The 21,746-nt window shown below is 39.2% G+C and overlaps 1 protein-coding gene across 5 annotated transcripts in view; it reads left to right on the top strand.

Annotated features, from left to right (window-relative positions):
- LOC111864922 (protein dimmed) overlaps window positions 1-21,746 on the top strand; it is a 183,031-nt gene that overhangs the window by 63,851 nt on the left and 97,434 nt on the right. For 4 of the 5 annotated variants that reach the window (XM_023852542.2, XM_023852544.2, XM_023852541.2 and 1 more), the window contains exon 1: window positions 8,635-9,858. The exons of the other annotated variant lie outside the window; for it this stretch is intronic. The gene's annotated coding sequence lies outside the window, so the exon portion shown is untranslated. Of the gene's footprint in view, window positions 1-8,634; window positions 9,859-21,746 lie in introns of those variants that run through there. 5 annotated transcript variants of the gene reach the window in all.

The following is a 21,746-nucleotide window of genomic DNA, read 5'->3' as shown; positions in this document are numbered from 1 at the left end:
TAGGTTTCCGAGAGGATATTGAGTGAAGGGCCGGGGAAGTTCCAGAAGAGAACGTCAATGGCCTCTCTGAGCATGTGCTGACGGAAACCGCGACATCAGTGAAGCTGACGGTTCTCTAAAGACGCGTCCACATTCCTCGTGCTCGTGTTCGTGTGACTCGCTATGCTCGCGAGTAATGTGGACGATATGACAAGTCACGAGACAAGCAAATTTAAAATTTTTAATTTAAAAACTATAGCCAATAAATTAAAATAACGACTACAGCCAATACACACTATATATATATATACGGATCCTCACGCGCCGAAGCCTGTCGAGCAACTGAAGTAGTGTGGACGAAGATTTACGAGCACGAGTAAAAGCCACACGAGTCTCCCGACGAGCACGAGCACGAGTAATGTGGATGCGCCTTAAGACAGACTCGAACCCATGGGCCATCACTGTATCTGGTGTTATAACATCAATGCGTGCTTAAATTAAATATGCTGTTCTAATTAGTCATGTAGCATCTGTAGCACGTATCTGTTTGAGAACTTGAAGTTGATGTACATTAGTTCGTGAAACTAACCGATAATTATCTGTAGGTTTCGGATACAACATAAAGAATCTCTGTCAGGTTAACCGGCATCCCTGTTGAGGTTCAATCCAGTCGTGTTCAGAATGAACGCCTGACATACTGTCTTTAAGCTAGCCCGCTCGGTCTTGGCACCCTACATGCCCATTGCCACTGTGGGACCTTCACCTGGAAAGCCCCCATTGTTTTCTCATACATCTCAATGTATCGAATACATTCTGTTTGCTCAGAATAATGACAAGTTGCATCGGTTTGTTTTAAGAATTGTGAGTAACTCGCAGACACAATCTGTTTGTAGAGGCCACTTTTCGAGGCTAGTCAGCAAATTCACGTTCTGTAAACAATTCAACGTGTTGATAAATTGAGCATCCGTCAGCGAAAATGTCAGGCATACTGAATGTTTTGTACACCATTCATGTTCCCTTTGTATCTCTTGTTCTTTTTAGGTCTACATACATTAAATAGGTTGTCCCAGTTGACCTTCTGAAGACTAAAATAGTCGGTATATGTTGATATAGCCATTGTTCCGTACATCCTTGTTGAGAGGTCACTATTGAAAAAAAAATATTTTTTTTCTTCTCAAAAAATGAGACCCTGGCCGATGTCGGAAATGCATCAAAAGTCGATTTTGCTTCATTTTACTACTCTGTTTCAGGGGCTGGCATTTCTATATCATCAAAAATTATTCTGGATCCGAAAGATGAAATATAATTTGTATACGAGGACTTGCTTGAGGTATATATACGTTATTACTCCAGTGTTTTGGGAGGGACTGAAGAGAATTAGGCAAAATGTAATTACGTGTCTCCAGAGAGACATTTGAAAGCGGGAAGTTCCAAGTATGAACCAGGGGCTCTTGCTAATCAATTATTTAACAACTTCATCCGAACTATTAAATCCAAGGATATACAAGGCGCTTTGCTTTATATTTTTACGAAATCTGTTGTCTACTCTTTCCGTTCATACACATTACCGTTTGTATTATTATTTCTAGAAGACATCCACGTAATTTCCTGTGTGTATTTCCTTCTCTGTCATCAGTTTATCTTATATTTTTGTCTGGGTACACAAGCGAGGTAATCTAACTTTTACAGTGTATTGAAATTAAAGATTGCAAAATGTGTTATAAATGTCTTACTATGTTTCTGCACTGGCTGTACAGCGAATGTTGTTAGTTAAAGACAATTGCCACCCCCGCTCTAGTATGTGTGGATAACCATATAACTGTCTGTATCAATGTCAGTTGTGTTTTCCCAGATGTCATTAGCCGGTGAAACATGACGTCTTGTTTACAAGTCATACATAGAACCTGTTGCCTGGAAATTAATGTTATGTAGTCTTTAGTGATAAAATGTCGTGGCTTTCCTTCTGGTGATATTTAGTTTTCTTTCCCAGATAGGGTTCCAAACCTACTATCTCGATAGTGTAGCTGTATTCGCAAAGTTTAATTCATATGAGGATTGCTTATAAAATTCTATACACTTACGTGCTGACTAACAAACTCCATACACTGCAGTCCTTGAGATAATGATGTACTTTCTTAGATAGTAAAGATATAACCCATCAAATTATGAAACCTGGAGGTTTCATATATATTCTTGAGGAAGACAGAGATATTTAAATTGCGTGTTAGTCGCTGATGAAGGCATGAACAACAGACATACTGCCATTAATTTTAAACTTTGTGGAGGCTGTAGAGATAATTAGACTTGATGATAAAATCAATAAAATAATAACTCCTGTACATACTCATAATAGCATTATGGACGATCGTCTGCATAGGATCGAGGCAGAAGTTCAAGGTTTTGGAGACCGGCTCTGTCTCTGTCATCATGACAAAATTCCCTGATGGCTGAGACACAATCATTCTCAGAAATGGAAGACCTCAACTCCGAAATGACGCGACTGATCCCCCGGCAAGACTTCACACACTGTGAAAATTACGAAGCCTATAAAATTGTAGCAATGCTCGGTTCGAAAACTCTCACCAGTAGAGGCCAGCATCTACCTTCCAGAAAGGCAGACAATTTTCTGTTCCTCAATTTTTTATAATTGTAGTCTAATTCTCACATCTTTCTCGCTATTATTAGTCTTAATATTATCTGTCAAATATAAAGATATAACCTCTCGAGAAATGAAATTGGAAGCGAAACATTTTGGTATCCATATATATATGGGCCTACAGGGTCATTTTGCAGGCTCACTTTTTGTATCTGTATCATTCGTTGATGCTATTCATCTTGGACATGTCTATAAGCAACACTATGTACTACAAACTAAACCTTCACCTGTAACATGCATACGTAAATATGAAACAATAAGAAAATTTAAAAGCTAAATAAAATCTGTGTTACTTCTGGACAACCATATGCACATATGCACACATATTCAAAAGACTAAGCGTACAGCTTGTCTTGTACGGATGTGGAACCTGATTTGTTACTTTGAGGGAATAAAATAAATTATAGGTGTCTGAAGACAAAGCGTTGAGGAAAGCATATGAAAAGAAATATGAGGGCAGAAGTTTACGAGTATGACGACAGAGAAAGAGAAACTATGTTGCTAGGGAAATGAGGCACGTTGCAATGTTATGATCATTTCTCTAGAATGTAGAGTAGGCTACAACGAATGGATGAGGATATGAGGGAACAGTCTCTTGGAAAGCAGGTACTTTGGCGACAGAAGAGATGGTGCTATAAGGTGAATTTACGGGCATAGTTTACGGGAATTAGACCAAAACTACCAAATTTTTATAAACTTAAGAAACCTCTATTTTCGCAGACATTAGGGAAAATTTCCCTCCAAATATATAATAAAATAATTCGCGCAGTTATGTATTCTGATAAATATATTCCTGCTCCTAATAAAACAGGTATCCAACTCAACGTGCGCGTCTGCAGTACGTAGTCTGCTTCGCGGTAGGAGAAATGAGCATATATTCGGAAACATACGTTACGAGTTTTATAAACATTTTCTGTGAGGCAGGATTGTGAGCTCAGGAATGATCGTGCTTGACAGTAGGAAAGAATGCAACGTGCATACAGAAGACTAAACGATAGGAAATGAAAACGTGTATCGCTGCTAGCTCTCTCTCTTATATGAACTTTTCGTGCTTCATCATGGCCACTGGCGCACAGCAAAATGTACTTCGTGCATGTCGTAGGTTATTTAAAATATTTTTCTGTTCATGCAGAGTCTTACATGGAACAAAACCTTCGTTCCAGTTCGACATAGTAATCCATGCAACAGAGTTATTCTTTAGAAACTAATAGTCCATCAATTAGTGAAGAAATTTTCCACTTTTTATGGGAATCTATGGACTTCATCGTGATTTACTGAATTTATTCCACATCATGAAACCTCATTCCTGAAATATCAGTTTTAATAATATCGTTGTGCGTCACTTGAAGGTTTCTTCTCAGGTTTTCGACATATATTATTTACGAACTTATCATTTCCCCATGATTTCATACACTTGAATGTTCTTCACTTTCATCTTCTTAAATCTCATCATCCTAATCGTATTCAATAGAACATGCAACTAGACCCCGTTGTTGCCTTCAGTTGTGCTGCCAGGATCAACCGATCTTCTAGAGGAGAGAGAAAGGAAAGTAAAGGTACCCCTGTAACAGGCCGTGGAGGCCCAGAGGGTTGTGAGATGTTGAGGTTCCCACATTTTCTAGACAATCGGCTCATAGATGGCGGTGAGGTTGTCAGCCTTAGCCGGCGGTCGCCCTTCACCCCTAGAATATTCCTGGCACTCATTTCTGTTAGAGGCTGAGTCGACCCCAGGGCCATAGTGCGGCTGGAAGGATTAGGTCAATTGAAAAGTCCACCTCATCAGGATTCGATTCTGTGACCTTCCGGCTTGTAGCACAGTGCCTCAACCAACTACGCTACCTTATCTCCCCCCTAGAGGAGAGGAGAGGATTGAAAATTCCTAACCTTCATGTTAATTATGTTATGTGACGTATTTCCTTATTATGATATTTTTACACCTTCCTGCTGGTTCTTCTTGCTTTAGCATAAATATTCCCCTCAGAACTGTCTTGTGAAAGCCCAAAGTCCTTATTCTCCTCTTTGGGTACCCAGATTTCATGCTTTCGTAGAGCAACATATGAATTTGTAAGTTTATATTATTCAGTATTTAAGTTATTTAATAGGAGGCGAGATTCTGTATGGGTGTGAAACCTGGTCTCTGATATTAAGGGGGGAACCTAGACTGAGGGTGTTTGAGAACAGGGTGTTGAGGAGAATATTTGGACCTAGAGAGATGAAGTGACAGGAGGTTGGAGAAAACTGCATATTGAGGAGCTTCATAACTTGTACTCTTATACAAGTATAATTATAATGTTCAAGTCAAGGAGGATGAGATGGGCAGGGCATGTAGCAAGAATGGGGGAGACGAGGAATGCGTATAGGATATTGATGGGAAAGCCAGAATGAAAGAGACCACTGGGAAGACCAAGGCGTAGGTGGGTGGACAATATTAGAATGGATCTTAGAGAGATAGGATGGGATGGTATAGATTGGATTGATGGCTCAGGATAGGGACCAGTGGAGGGCTCTTGTGAACACGGTAATGAACTTTCGGGTTCCATAAAATGCTGGGAAATTCTTGAGTAGCTGCAGAATTGGCGGCTCCTCCAGAAGGGCTCAGCTCCATGAGTGAGTGTGTAATTGGAGGCGGAAGGTGCTCTTCTAGTTCAATATACTTCAAACCGTTAGTAGCGACTTCAAGGCTGCTGAACTAGATATTTCTTGATACGTGAGAGAGAAGGGTAAAAGGAGTGGAATGTGGGAGAGAATGCAAAAAGGAACAGAAAAGAAAGGTATCGAGAAAGAGAGACCTGGAAACTGTCGCAGTTTTCTTGCAGTGGCGGAGTTAGTTCAATTATAAAGAAGGCGTAATACATTTCGTTAGTATCTAACGTGAAAGAAGAGAACATTGATGTGCTTACAGCCTGTGACTGTGATTATCAGAGATCAGAAAAATCTCGGACAGCTCTTGAAGACAGATCTAAAGAAACTTTCCTGGCAACAAAAACGAACACTCATATCGCCAATACACATATTGTATTGGTACTATTCATACTTTCCTGTATGTGTCCTCATTAGCTGTACCAAGTCCTGAATCTCGTATTATCATTCAGATAACTTTCACTACATTGAGACGAACATTATATTTAAATTATCTGATAATCGTTCCAAGAACTTAGAACCACTTTAGCAGATATCTCCTCACGCTGGTTCCTCGCTAACGGATTTTTGTACCGTAAAAATGGAGGCGATACGTTCCTCCGAAACGTCTCTTCAGACAAGATCTACACGTCCTCACATCCCAGAAAACGGTATTCTTCATAGTCAGCGTCGTGAAAACCTCAAATCTTACATTTGTATACAGGCTACTAACGTTGCCACATCCTGTTGGCAGTAATCCTGGTCTTGGTCAGTGCATGATACTTGACTGTGCAGTAACATTAGTTAGTTAGTTAGTTAGTTAGTTAGTTAGTTATTGGAGAGGGTGGGTTTCCCCATGCACTCAGACCTGTCTTGGTCCATTGTGCTTCCCTCTATGATTTCTACAAGTCTCTATATCCTACCGGTACTGGTGCTTACCATCAGTCCCGCCCAGCCAGCGAGACCGGCTCTACTAGCTGAGAGGTATCTATAATGCTTCCCCCGTCTACCAGAGGTATTAGAGACTGCTGTTGGGCGGGAAACGTCCGTAATTTGGCTCAGTGACCTCCTTTGGAGATATGAGGTTCTTTTACGTGCCGTAAAGCTACGACACGGGACCCACGGCTTAAAGTCCTTCCCGGAGGACCTGTTCCCTGAAATTATCCGCCCTTAAAAGCGCAGTAACATTAAATATCGACTGATTTATATTTACCACAGTAAGGGATGATTTGTTTCCATCGTTCTATTGAATGAAATTTGTGGCCATGGCCGTATTCCGGAGAAATTACATGCTACATTCTTATAAAAGTCTTTTGATAAAATATGTGAGGCTCCGTTGAAACCTTGCATGCTCACTATGGTTCATGTTGTAAATACTCTTCATGAAAGAGTACTAGATCCAAAGTTCCGAGTTTTGTAACTAGGTTACATCCACATTCAAACAGACACGTCCTTGTATACAGACGCTGCAGACCAGTAGTAGAGTCCGGGACGTAACATCGTTTTTTTTATAAAGGATATTATTTTGGAGGCTTTCAGAAATTCGTTTCCACATATATCAGTGTTGGGAATGATATTGTGCCTTATGGCACTGCAGATAGTTTCATTAAAAACAAAAAGTATTTTCCGGAGCCACGTAGACGGCGTCTACCCGCGTTTTCTCCAATTTCCAGCCCTGGTTGTGATTCTCAGTCTTTCTTTAATCTCTCAGTTCCGCAGTATCCACGGTTTAAGAATTGGGTGAAGAGATCGCAGCCACTGCTCATTACATAACCTCGACACGGACCGCATAGAAAACGCCTCACCCAACAATTCTTCTATTGTTGCGACACTTAGCTATTGCACGAACCACGAAAGAACACCGATTCTCAGTTACCCCATTTTTGCTTGTTATGAATCTGTTGCTTAGCAACAGGCGTGTTTGCAGAGCCTTTCCTTAGCAACGGCTGTCTGCTGGCTTCACAGTTCTTGCTTTGAGCAAATGTGCCACAGTAATTTATTTTATCCAAACTTGTTGAATTTTAGGTTCCCACAGTAGTGACATAGAGGAACAGTAAGCTGTATTCTGGGATAGAACGCAGTTTAGTCCGATAGAATTTCACCGACGTTACGGAGGAACCTTCTGCTTCCACTTTCAGAGTCGACAACCAAGTAGCCAACAAGGAGCTGGTGGCAAGAGAGAGATCTTTTAAAATGCCTTCACCGTTTGGAATAATGTAGTCTATGCCCCTTCAATTCACCGTGTGTCCTTCTTCTCATATTTAGAGTTTCCGAAACCAACAATAAATCTTGTTATATTTTAGGGTCTGTTATAAATTCAGTTGCATTTCAAATCCAACTGCATCGTCGTTTATGGTTAGGAAATTATCTTCTTTTATTAAATTTCACCACTGTATTCAGGAGTCGGGATAGCTCAGTTGGTATAGCGACTGCCTCCAGGCTGGACGGCCCGGGTTTTATTCCCGGCAGCCTCCAGATCGATCCTGAGGCCCACCCAGCCTAGGAACCGGTCGCTCTTTCCCCGGGGTGTTGAAGCAACAGGAGCGTGTAGCTAATCGCTCACTTCCTTCTAGTGACGAGGTCAAGAAAAATGCAGGTATACTCCCCAATATATCTACACAGCATAGTGCTTAACTAATAAAGTATAGTGACAATTTGACCTTTACCATTAGAGTGTTCATGAAACCTCTACCGTTTGCCCTCTTCTGGTTCACCGAATCATGATCACATCTTCTTAATCAATTCCCCTCAAAATATCTTCCTAATATGAAGTCCCCGTTTATTCCCTACTTACTTAAACCATTCCTCTTCTTTCATTTTGATTATTTTACAGACGGTAGGACTCCTTGGACGGGTGATCAGCCGTCGCAAGGCCTCTACTTAACACAGGACAACACAAACACAGAATAAACATATACACATACCAAACACCCATGCCTTGTGTGGGACTCGAACCCACGATCCCGGTTTTCCAAGCGAGCGAAGACAGTATATGCCCATTTATTCCTATCGAGTTAAAATATCTCATCTCTTGATATTTATTGGCCTTGATCCTGTATGTATTTCTCCTTTCCCCTATGCGTGCTTCTTTCAGCACACGTGTTGTCATTATTAACATTCCTGGGTTTCTAATGAGATGGGAAAGCAATACCAGTCGCTGTGTAGAGAGAAGTTTCGTAGGAGACAATTTTTGGCAGATTCCAAGTTACATCTTACAACACTGGAATTCGCTGGAGGCACTACGCTAAACCAGGAAGAAATAGTATCGGTCGAGTTTCGAACGCAGTACCGATAGGTTATGAGCTGCGACAGCTTATCGAAGCACGGACGTCGTAATCGACAGCCGAAGTATAATCATTCCTCTATTGGTGACTAATGTCTGCAACAGAAAGGACAGTAGAGTGAACGAGAGAGAGAGAAAGGAAATTGCCTCTCTAGACACGAGTTAACCTGAGAAACTTAATGAAAGCTAGTGTTAAATAAGAAAGTAACATGTCTGGTAAGTCAGGCGAAAGAGAGGCATTGGTTTAATTTCAGGACGATTAAGGGGAAAGAGGGGTAAGAAGAAAAAAGAAAGAACTTGTAGTCCCGGTTCGCCGGTCCGGTTAGTTTCGACCAATACCCGCTAGGAAGCAGGTTGATCGCCAAACCTACCTGTTACCTGTGTGCTTAGCCACATAGTCCATCATATATAGAGCGACATGGAGGAGCAGTGTGTGTGTGTGAAGACTGTGATATCATTTGTGCAGTTCATGTAAACACGTCATAATAGCGTGTGGTCTGTTCACAATCAGTTAACGCTCTAACCTCAAACAGACGTACGTGGCGAAAATCGTCAATTTAAACCGTTATGAATTTTAAAAGTTGGAAGTAATTCACAAGTAACCCCGGTTCTTATAATCGAAATGCCTCGATGACTGCTTTATATACTTGTACATAAGATCAATATTAAACCTATGTCCAATAATATTCCTAATTTACAATTGACGTAAATATGTTCATTTTTAATATAAAAATATATACACGTGTGAAAAGTGTAAACTAATTTAATGAGTGACATTTATTATGTGTGAACATATGAAACGACTTTCTAGTGTTTAATTGACCTATATGAAATTGTTCGGCTGTGACCTTATTGATATGTGTCATGTTCTACACCCGGCGTTGCCACTTGCTGATGTTAAACTTCTAAAAACATTTACATATGTAACACAACTATCAAAAAAGTGCTAACTTTTTTTTTTAATATGAAGGGGACAGTATAAGAAATTTCTGAAAAATCTTTAATAGACTATACAAAATATCAATTGCTATTGTTGAATTTCAATATTTGAAGTGTGCGAGAAGCGTTCTGAGAACAGAGATGTCAGATGTTTACTAGTCTTGATTTTCTTACAAGGATTAAATGAAATAAGATATTGAAAGTTGATGTGATAGTTACAGACGTTAATTAACCTGCATTAAGGAGAGAACTGGCAGCTGTACTACATACAGACTTAGAAACTTGTATACAGATTTCAAAGAATAGCGTCTTCACAAGTGGATATATTGAAGAATCAAGGAAGAGCAATGGATCACTTAAAATCGTTGAATTGTTTTTGAAGGTAAGTTGTACTATGTACATACGCGCGCGCGTATATATATATATATATATATACCGGTAAATAAAGATCGTTTACATTAAGCTAATAAATTACCCGTAAGTAAAATCTGACTACTGCAGCAGGTTACTGAGTTTTGTGAAGTTAAAGTGGTTGAGTTTAGGCAGAGTAGCAGTGAACAGAACTTAAACTGGAAAACCATGATCTCAGTACGTTCCACATTATAATTTAAGAGAGTGAAAGTTGGGTCAAGCCTTAACGATTTTTCTGACAGCTCTTTCCTGATTTTCCTCAGCCCCTTCAGGCAAATTTCGGGAGTGTATGACAAATTACGCCACGGTCTCTTCCTTCCACCTATTTTCCTTATTTTCATTGTCATTTTAGTCCCAGGTACTGAAAGTACTGTTAAATAAATCGTAAATAAGTACATAAAATTAATTTAAGTATTAACGAATACTTTGTAACTTCTGACATTATCACCAACGTAAGGAACAGTAATTTAGCAGCTGGTATATTTGAAATCTTTTTTTTGAAGTGAAATTTCGGTTTCAATATATATATGCATGGATTAGGATAGTTTAAGTTAAGACTAGTAACACTAAATGAAATGTAAATTGCGAAACAGAATAGTGACTTTTGAGAAATTAAATTGGTTGGTTCTCCGTCTATGAAAAGTAAACATACCTCGAATTCTGTAACCGCGGTTGCATTGTTATGCAAGAAATAAAGATTAGTCTATAAGCTTTTAAGTGACGAATTCGTGTCCAGTTTTACTAATAATATTACACTGCACGTTTATCGATACCCAGACTGATTCGTTAAGTCGCTCAACGCCTTCTTGAAAGTGTTTCATTAAATACAGCAGTTTGATATAAAAAAGAAAATAGGCAGTAAAAGAGCAATTAAAGAAGTTTCAAACGTTTAATACCTGTACTTGGAGGCTACTTAGGAGGCCAATAATCTGTGTTGAGAGTTTTAAAGCTGAGAATATAAAGTTCGGCTAACACAAGTTTTCAAGGAAAATTAAAAGCCAAAGCTAAACACATTTTAGGTTGTATCAAATTCCGTTTAAGTCTTGAGATATCTGTTCTTCTGCCTGTTCTGAATAAACACCGCACATCAACATGTTTACGTGTCTAATAGCCGAAGTGCCTCATGCAACCTATTTCAGAACACGCACACACAAATGCTGCAACGGAATTATAAAGTGTACACGAATGTAGCAACGTCAAATGGTTTTGTGCATGAATGAAGTGAAGAGGGAATTCATTCGTCATAAATTCATCCAATGAAAATTACTGCATATATGACTGCTGAGTCATAAGCTGATTTTATTCAGAATATATTCAATAAAATTTATTCTGTTCATAAATTCATTCAGGTCGAATTATTTTGTATATTAATGGAGCCATGTCACGTGATTCTTGGTTTTTTTGGGGGAACTGTTTCTTTCGTAATTATTACAGCCAAAATAAGTGATCTTGTTCATGACTTCTGCTACATCCAACTTCATATTTTGATGTATTTTCTTCGTGATCTCAGTCATAGCAAATTTTTGTTTAAAAGCGTTGGTAAATATTGTGATATGATAAAGCAATTCCAGCTACACTCCTCGTTAAGAAAGTTATTGACAAAGGACGAAAGGTGTAGGCTTGCCCTTACATTCCACTTTCCAAGACTTAGGTTGGCTGTATGGAGGCTGAGAAGTTTCTGACAACCCATTCCTTCTTTTAGCGTGTCTACAGCATAGTATTATACAAATGTGGAATTGTCAGATACTTTCAAACTATGCGAACTATGACGTTTGAAAATGTGCCTGTAAGGAACTACAGTTATCTTGCCCAGTCTATCGTCTCATTAATATACTACACTCGTGGAGACCCGCTCCTTACTGTAGATTAATAAGGAAATAATATTCATATAATAATTATAATATTGGGGACACGCGGTAGCGTAGTTTTTTGAGGCTCTATGCTACAAGCCGGAAGGTCGCGGGTTCAAATCCCGATGAGGTCATTGGATTATTTCAGTTAACCTAATCCTTCCAGCCGCACTATGGCTCTGGCGTCGACTCAGCCTCTAACAGAAATGAGTACAAGGAATATTCTTGGGGGTAAAGAGCGGCCGGCGCGTAAGGCTGACAACCTTACCGCCATCTTTGAGCCGATTGTCTAGAAAATGTGAGAACCTCAACGTCTCACAACCCTATGGGCCTCCACGGCCTGTTACAGGGATACCTTTACTTTATTTCAATTATAAATATTATAATTAAGTTTTCAAAATGAATGTATTTGTCAAACGCCAAATTAAAATGGACGATATGTTAAAATTAATAGCTAAGCTGGTATATTTGTGTTAGTTGTCCTTAAAAGATATAGCGCATTAGTTACTTTCATTCTTGGTTTCACGAAATACGTGCATGTAATCATATTCTTGAAAGGTCTCAAAGTTTGGCATCCAGCATCTCTTGAAATTTTCACTTACCCTCGCACTGTAAATTTATGGTTCTATGCTATCTTCAGGAACTTGTCTTCACACGTTACATCTACGTCTTTATCTCTTCAGTTATGTGTTATTGTTATCGTTAAGTTTCTAAGATACGTCGGTAGATTAATTGCCTTTCTTTGGTCTAACCTTTCCTACCCAATTAACGATCACAACGTTCTTTTTTCTTCAGCTGCATCAATTTGTCCTTCGTTGCTTACCTTATTATTACATTGATCTGCTTTATAAATTGTTTAGCAAATATTTTGCATAATCTTAATCTCTGTACTCAAGGAAAGGTAGGTAGAAATAAAAGTCGATTAAAGAAAATCTTTTTTTTCTCTTTTTTTTCCGTGGCGCTACAGCCCCAGTGGGCCTAGGCCTACCTCCATGAACTTCTCCGTTCACTTCGGGTTTTCTAGATCTTACACATTCGGAAGGACCCTTTGGGTGGGTGATCAGCTCGTCGCAAGGCCTCTACCTGTGCACAGACACAGAAAAAAGCGAACACACAAACTAAACATCCATGCCCTGAGTGGGATTTGAACCCACGATCCCGGTTTGCAAGAGAGCGAAGACAGTACATGCCAAAGATTTTTTTTTTCATTTTTCCTTGGCACTACAGCCCCAGTGGGCCTAGGCCTACCTCCATGAACTTCTCCGTTCACTTCGGTTTTTATAGAGCTTACACATTCGGTAGGACTCCTGGGCGGGTGATCAGCTTGTCGCAAGGCCTCTATCTGTACACAAACACAGAAAATCGCACACAAACACCCATGCCCTGAGTGGGATTCGAACCCACGATCCAGGTCTCCAAGCGAGCGAAGACAGTACATGCCAAAGAAAATCTTTACTTGCTTAAATTGGCAGCACATCCAAGCTAAAGAAGGTTTTAGCTACAAATCAGAACTTGAAGCGTTTGTCGGAAAGCCTAGTGACAGTAGCTGTAAGACTCTGCAGAAATAATACTTGAAACTGTGAAAGCTGTTGTGGGCAGTTAATTGAATGTTCCAAATACAGAGAATGATTGTCAGTGAGTGCTTGTGTGTAGTCGGATGCTGAACCAAGCATAGATGTGTGTCTGTGTGCTTCTGTCATATTCAAATCGGGGCCTTGTAGAATGATAACAAGATAATCCATGAAAGGTTTAATGGATTTATTGTGAATTGAAATGCATTGTAGAGTTCAACATACGTGTGTGGAGCAATAAAAACAGCACTACACAATAAAACTACTAAGGATAATAAGATTAAATTTGTATAAGGAAACAGCAGCTTCCATGCTTACGTATGAAAGTGGACACTTGGCTCTGAATAGATCTGAAAGGAGAAAATAGCAGATGCGCTTATTAAGGCGTGTCCCTGGATGTACGCTTATAGACCATGTACTGTACTCTTATAAAGCAGAATGCAGCGCATTACACAAATGCTGTAGAAGAAAGAATATCGGTGAGAAAGCTAGAAGAGAAGAGACCACTAAGAAGACTAAGACATAGATGGATGAACAATATTAAAATGGTTCTTAGAAAGATAGGATGGGGTAATGTGAACTAGATCGATCTAGCTTAGGATAGGGACCAGTGGAGGGCTCTTGTGAACACGATAATGAACCTTCGGGTTCCATAAAATGCTGGGAAGTTCTTGAGTAGCTGCAGAATTGACGGCTTCTCAAGAAGAGGCTCAGATACATGAAGTTAATTAGTTAGTTAGTTAGACGAGAGAAACAAAGACTACAAAAATAAAGAGGCGGCAATATCGCATCTTAAGAATGGACGCTTGAAGACTGAGCCGAAAATTTAAAAATTGTCAACGAGACGGAGGAAGACATGTTGGACGACCGAGAAGACGATGGGAGGACGGTCTTTTAGATGGAACGGGCTATTAATCCTACCTTGAAATAGATGATGATGAATTGTAAGAGAGTAGAGGGCCATGAAATCCTAGGAGGAGGATCGTTTTGCCCATGACTTTTAAGCGACATTTTTGTCATGTAATGAAGAAAGAGTGGCTAACCCATGAAATTTATTGTTCATTATGACGTTGTCCTAATTAAAAACGAGAAGACGAACACATTTTGAGCGGAAATACAAGCTTCATGCAGTCTGCACTAATCACTGTCACTTGACATGCTGTAGTGGGTTTATCGCCTGGATGGATTACCTCCATGTCAAGCGAGAGTGGACAGCGTGGTTATCAATTGCAAACGAAATTAAGTTCCGTGTTTAATATGTTTAAGTACAACGGGTTTCATACCCACTCATGAACTGTCCATTTGCCTACACGAACGCTGAATCAAGATTCAGGGTTCGATACTCTATCATGTTAATAAAGACATTCCTAGAAATCTCGATCCGCAACAAAAAATGTGCACGAAAGAACAAGACGTCTTGTTGTTACTTTCGCTTCTATGGAAAAGAGACAAACTTCAGTTCCAGTTTTCTTTAAATAGGCCTATATGTCCAGTCTCTAACTGAATGTTTTCGTTGCCGGTGGCAAATTACATCAAAAGTCACTTACCAACGCGGAGTGGTGCCAGTCATGCCAGTCGTCCAGTACTGCCAACTGAGCTTGCGGAGGCACCTTCTGCTCTACATGTGGTTCTTCAGAGCTTCACTTGCCCTTAGCTGGGTTCGGGAGTGACAAAACTGCAATCGCTTAGTTGAGACGGCTCCTTAAAATTTACTCTGTGTACTTCACCCTTAAAGAAATAGACATGATAATATTGTGACACGATGCCTGAAAGCCGGAATAGTCCATTGCTAGATAACGGCTCGCTAATGCACATTGTGTTGAGATGCTGATTCGTGGACACCGAATTAGTATGGAACACGCTTACCATATCGATAGAATCAACAAACAATTTCCAGGGATACACGCAAGCAACAATTTCCATGGTTATGCACAAACAACAGTTTCCATGGATACGCGCTAGACTCTACGAGAAGCCGTGTAGAGAGTTCAGCTCTTTCAAATATATAAGAGGCTTAAACTTGGCGGCGGTCAACCATACGACCGTTCAAGTGACTAGACTGCCGTTGTAGCCGAAGTCACTAGAAATAAGGCATAATCTGCTGTACTGAGTGTGGACTTAGAGAGGCCCTGTATATATTTTATATGCATTTATTAACATGTTTAACATGTAAAATGTAAATATCATTAACTTATGACAAACGAATTACTATTGAAGAAAATGACTCTGACAAAAGACAGACTCGTCCTCCCGCCAGCGAGGGCGCCCCATGGAAACAAGACCGTAACTGCCAGTCAAACAATAATAAATATCTGATTATGAGTCCCAGATGGAGCTCGACACCAAGACTGACTGACCGACCGTCAGTCGCAATGTGACTTTGACTTTGACTTCAACCCTTCGTCATTCGTAAGACAGTCGTCGTTCAAGGCAGTCGAAGTAGAAAAAGTGTCCGATTCGTAAATCAAAACCAAATCAGTCACAGTGGAAGTGAAGGCACTCGTAGTCCAGCAAGGAATGTAGCGAATCTTAGTCATTGATTATAAGCTGTCATAATTGAATGTAATTGTAAAGAAATGCCGATAAATCCAATCGTCCAAGGCAGAACCCGTTATATTGTCACGGAAACCCCTCAGTCGTGACAATATAATGTTGTGTTTTATTTGTCTGGACACAGTTTCTCTCGATGTTCGGTTTGGAACAATATTGTAACAGCAATACTGATATTTGCCGGTCACGGTAGCCGAGTGGTCTAAGGCATGTACTGTCTTCGCTCGCTTGGAAACCGGGATCGTGGGTTCGAATGTTTCCTGTGAGGTACGAACTAATTCTTATATATTATTCTTATACACTGCCGGTCACGGTAGCCGAGCTGTCTAAGGCATGTACTGTCTTCGCTGGCTTGGAAACCGGGATCGTGGGTTCGAATCCCACTCAGGGCATGGATGTTTAATGTGTGTGTGCATTTTTCTGTGTTTGTGTATAGGCCTTGCGACTAGCTGATCACCCGCCCAAGGACTCCTACCGAATGTGTAAGATCTAGAAAAGCCGAAGTGAACGGAAAAGTTTATGGAGGAAGGCCTAGGCCCACTGGGGCTATAGTGCCAAGGAAGAAAAATACTGATATTTACAGAATAGAGTTACGGCTTGATGAACTATTAAACTGTCAATATCCATTTGTGACCTACATAATGACTACCCGTAATATGAATGAGTGGATGATTTGATGAGTTGATGGACAGACAGACAGGCGGGCGTACGTTTGGGTGGGCGGAGAATCCGACGGGTGCAGATGGACGGAAGAGATGGATAAAGAGATAGAGAGACGTACACATTGAGTGAAGAATGAGCAAGTAGACGGACACTGAATTGAATTGAATTGAATTTATTTACATTCTATAAATCCTAAACAGGTTAGTACCTTTGGATACAGAACATGTCAAAAGGTAATTAGCTCGCTAATTAGTCCGTTAGTTAGTTATCACAAGATTTTTATTATCATTTTGTTTCAACGTAATGGTAATTTTGAATAAAAGGTTGTGCTCAGCGAATTTCTTAGCAAATTTTATTTTATAATTTTCTCAGATATTTAGCATTCGCTAAAATGAAAACTGAAACATGTTTTCACAATCTTATGTGCGGATATAGGCGTATATTTGGAATGAAATTTGAAGGCGATGTTAAAATACACTATCCTGGTTACATTTACCCAAACGATTCAAATTTGGGGAGTCTGTAATCTTATAGGCCTATTCAAAACTCTATTCCTAAGGAATTCTGCATTATGGATTCAAAATAGTTCGGTCCGCAAACTGGGAATATCTGAGGTCTCTTAAAGTTGACAGATGATGACTACGTTCTTATGTTGTATTATTTCGCAAGGTCGTCTATGCAAGCACCAAAATATTTACTAATTATATTGCACATCCACATAAAATCCCTGTATCATACATATAGAAGCTAGTGAAACAAAACCAGGAACACTTGAAAAAGTAAAATTTATATAAAATCATACTTGTGTTAAGAAATGCTTCTTAGGCTATTGTAAGAATGCGAAATAAGTCGATATCACAGTGTTCATTTCTTTCAGCACAAAATTTTTATAATCGCAGTTTTAATCACAATATGTAGAGTTTGAGGTTTTAGAGAGTTCAGTCTTCTGGATATAACGCTGTGTAGTCTGTTGAAAGTCAACCTAGAATTTTGCTTGCTACCTGCTTCACGCTGGTTTCTTGCTTAGTTTTATTATTCGACCTTCAAGATTATCCTCCGAAACGTCGGTTTCCTTTCAACAGGCTACATGCCGTTATATCCCAGAGGACAGCTCTCTTCAGAATGAGTCCAAACGAATATTTGACCCAGTTTTCCAATTGTTTATGTTCTGTAGTATTGACGGAGAAGTTTTTTTATTCTAATTTTGAACAGCAGTTTTCACTTGGTTCATCCTGGACCGTCATACTGGCAGTAGTATAAAAGATCATCAACGCCGTCCAGTATGATTGATAATTTGTTTCTTTCCTTAATAATTCATCCTTGACATGTTTCGGTCGGAGCGACCGTCTTCAGAAGGACGTATCAATACATGCGGAAACCGCTATTGCAATGTCACTGGCCACTCCAATGCGCAGGCACTGCCATTGCAGTAACATGGATATAAAATCTGAGTGCTTAACAATTACAGCGATGTGCTTAAATTTATTACGCATTTATATAGATTACAACTAGTCTACTTACAAGTATGGTTTAAAAAACTTTGTTAAAATTTAGAACTAATTTGGTTCGTGCCCTTTACACTGCCTTTCTTTGAAGGAAGATGAGAGTCTACCAAGTCGTGGTTCTGTTGTTTGGGGAACAGGACTCTTTAGTGACGTCCAGTTCGGCCAGCGCTGTGTTGTTATACTGATAGTCCTTGGTGCCATACTTTATCACGATGTGTAGGAACGCCACAGAGCAGTGTTGTTTTCTTCTAAAGTTCCTCTAATTATTTCTGTAATCCTGTGTAGTGTTGTTGCCGAAATCCAAACTGATGGTCCAGAAAGACTAGGTTTCCTTCTAAAGTTCCTCTAATTATTTCTGTAATCCTGTGTAGTGTTGCTGCTGAAATCCAAACTGATGGTTCAGAAGGATCAGGTTTTCTTCTAAAGTTCCTCTTAATATTTCTGTAATCCTGTGTAGTGTTGCTGCCGAAATCCAAACTGATGGTCCAGAAGGATCAGGTTTTCTTCTAAAGTTCCTCTTATTATTTCTGTAATCCTGTGTAGTGTTGCTGCTGAAATCAAAACTGATGGTTCAGAAGGATCAGGTTTTCTTCTAAAGTTCCTCTTATTATTTCTGTAATCCTGTGTAGTGTTGCTGCTGAAATCAAAACTGATGGTTCAGAAGGATCAGGTTTTCTTCTAAAGTTCCTCTTATTATTTCTGTAATCCTGTGTAGTGTTGCTGCTGAAATCAAAACTGATGGTTCAGAAGGATCAGGTTTTCTTCTAAAGTTCCTCTTATTATTTCTGTAATCCTGTGTAGTGTTGCTGCTGAAATCAAAACTGATGGTTCAGAAGGATCAGGTTTTCTTCTAAAGTTCCTCTTATTATTTCTGTAATCCTGTGTAGTGTTGCTGCTGAAATCAAAACTGATGGTTCAGAAGGATCAGGTTTTCTTCTAAAGTTCCTCTTATTATTTCTGTAATCCTGTGTAGTGTTGCTGCTGAAATCAAAACTGATGGTTCAGAAGGATCAGGTTTTCTTCTAAAGTTCCTCTTATTATTTCTGTAATCCTGTGTAGTGTTGCTGCTGAAATCAAAACTGATGGTTCAGAAGGATCAGGTTTTCTTCTAAAGTTCCTCATATTATTTCTGTAATCCTGTGTAGTGTTGCTCCCGAAATCCAAACTGATGGTCCAGAACTAAAGTTCCTCTTATTATTTTTGTAATCCTGTGTAGTGTTGCTGCCGAAATCCAAACTGATGGTCCAGAAGGATCAGGTTTTCTTCTAAAGTTCCTCTTATTATTTCTGTAATCCTGTGTAGTGTTGCTGCCGAAATCCAAACTGATGATCCAGAATTGATCAGGTTTTCTTCTAAAGTTCCTCTTATTATGTCTGTAATCCTGTGCAGTGTTGCTGCCGAAATCCAAACTGATGGTCCAGAAGGATCAGGTTTTCTTCTAAAGTTCCTCTTATTATTTCTGTGATCATGTGTAGTGTTGCTGCAGAAATCCAAACTGATGGTCCAGAAGGATCAGGGTTTCTTCTAGAGTTCCTCTTATTATTTCTGTAATCCTGTGTAGTGTTGCTGCCGAAATCCAAACTGATGGTCCAAGAGGATCAGGTTTTCTTCTAATATCGAACGTAATCTATTGAGCGTATCCTTTTCTAAGATTTTGTTCGTCACTACCATTAATCTGATCGGTTTATATGAACTGATTTTTTCTATCGGGTTGGCGGTTTTCGGAGTCATTATGACCTGCGTGACATTCCATTGAGCTGAGAAGTGTCCTATTATATGCAATAATTGAATTACATATGGATGTTAGATGGACAGTTCCCTTGCAACATTCTCACCATATCCTGGAGCATTCATTGCATTGAGATCTGATTGTATTATTTTTCGGATTTCCTTAGGTGTAAAGAATTTGATCGGTTTTGTTATTTGCAGCGGTTCTTCCAGCGTTCTGTTGATTCCTTTTACGAATTCTTCATTATGTGACAATTCCTTTGGTTTGAATGCCTTTCGTTTCGTTTCTGATTTGACCCTTTTTTCTTATTGGTGGGATTCTTCGTGTTTGTTGTTTTAATGTTTTGGTCGGTTTTCAGAGCGAGTCGTCTGTGTCATCTCTCGCTGTTGAGCTTCTGAGGTATGTTTAAAATGTTTCTTCTTTGATTCTTTGGGCGCCGACCTTAAGTATAATTTTTTTAAAGATCCGTTCAACTATTTACGTGTGCCAGCAAGGTGCGAGTCCATATATGAATAAATACATAAATACTATATTCACACACAAATGTTCATACCACATATATACATGCACATACAAATACGCCGAGAGACAGACGTCTGTACAGAAAACCGTTGAAGTCCTGAGAGATATTTTTTCCTCATTATTGGAATACTTTTTCATTCATACTTCGTTTCCATATTCAGTGCTCTCGTAAATTATTGAAGCCTTCAGAATATCGAAGCCATGCCTTCACAATCAGAATACATTCGCATATATGCATATTATGTACACGAGAAAGTAAAAGAGAGTAGAAACTTGCAAAATTAAGTGTACTGTAAATTAATTAAAATATAATATACTCGTAATATAATATAATATAATATAAATTAATAATCGTCATTTCTATATCTACGAGTAAATTTAAAATAAAATTAACACCTCCTTTGAGTTATATTATATTTAAATGGGAATACAGAAAATTATGAAAGAGGACTTTGTGTACTTGGCAAAGTACTTGGTGCCCCTAGGGGTAATGACACCACAGTTCGAGGAACCCAGATATAATCAATCTAAGATTTGAAATTTTCACTAAAATCTAATTCATAAAATTCTCAATACTTACTTTACCGGTATGAAATATGTTTGGGTTTGGAACCCCCGTTTTTTTTTTAATTTAATTAGTGGGGGTGGAGTCCAACTGGGTCAACTCGGCACGGCGACCACTGATTGGCCTATTGTACCTGCCCGGGTGATTATGATGATGGAGAATTTGGTGGAATGAAGATTGGCAGGGGAAACTGAAATACTGGTAGAAAACCAGCCCCAGCGCCACTTTGTCCACCACAAATCTCACTAGATCAGACCCAGGATCCCCCACTTCAATTCATTGGACTATTATCAGAAGAGAATTTATTCAAATAACATTATATAAAGTATTAATTTAAACTTACGGCATGACTTTCTGTCTTTCTTTCTCTTACACTCGTCTCCGTTTCGTTTACGCGTGACTTAATACAGAATTACAACATAATTCAAGTTATCAGCGTATTCATCAGAAGAGTGAAGTGTTGTACAAAAATGGAATCAAGTATTCAAAATGCATTCTAAGAGAGTCTGTCGACTTCATTGAATTTGACCTTTATTACAAACACAAATCGTCCAAAATTATACACGTGCTACATACAGAATATAGCACTGTATTCGGATACATGATTCTAGTACTACTTTAATCAGTCTTTACGTAACACGGATAAGTGTTGATAGACCTTAACTGGATCCGTATTTTGATGTATGATACTTCGATCTCACTCATGGATCTGAGCGCTTCTGGAGAAGCCTTCAATTTTGCAGCTATTCAAGAATTTACCAGCATTTTATGGAACCAGAAGGATAATTACCTTTTTCACAAGAACCATCCAATGGTCCCTATCCTGAGCCAGATCAATCCAATCCATACCATCCCGTCCTATATCTCTAAGATCCATTTCAATATTGTCCACCCACCTACGTCT

The sequence above is a fragment of the Cryptotermes secundus genome, unplaced genomic scaffold (assembly GCF_002891405.2).
Source record: "Cryptotermes secundus unplaced genomic scaffold, Csec_1.0 scaffold62, whole genome shotgun sequence".
NCBI lineage: Eukaryota > Metazoa > Arthropoda > Insecta > Blattodea > Kalotermitidae > Cryptotermes > Cryptotermes secundus.
Note: the sequence above shows the minus strand (reverse complement) of the source record. Positions and strands in the feature narration are given on the sequence as shown.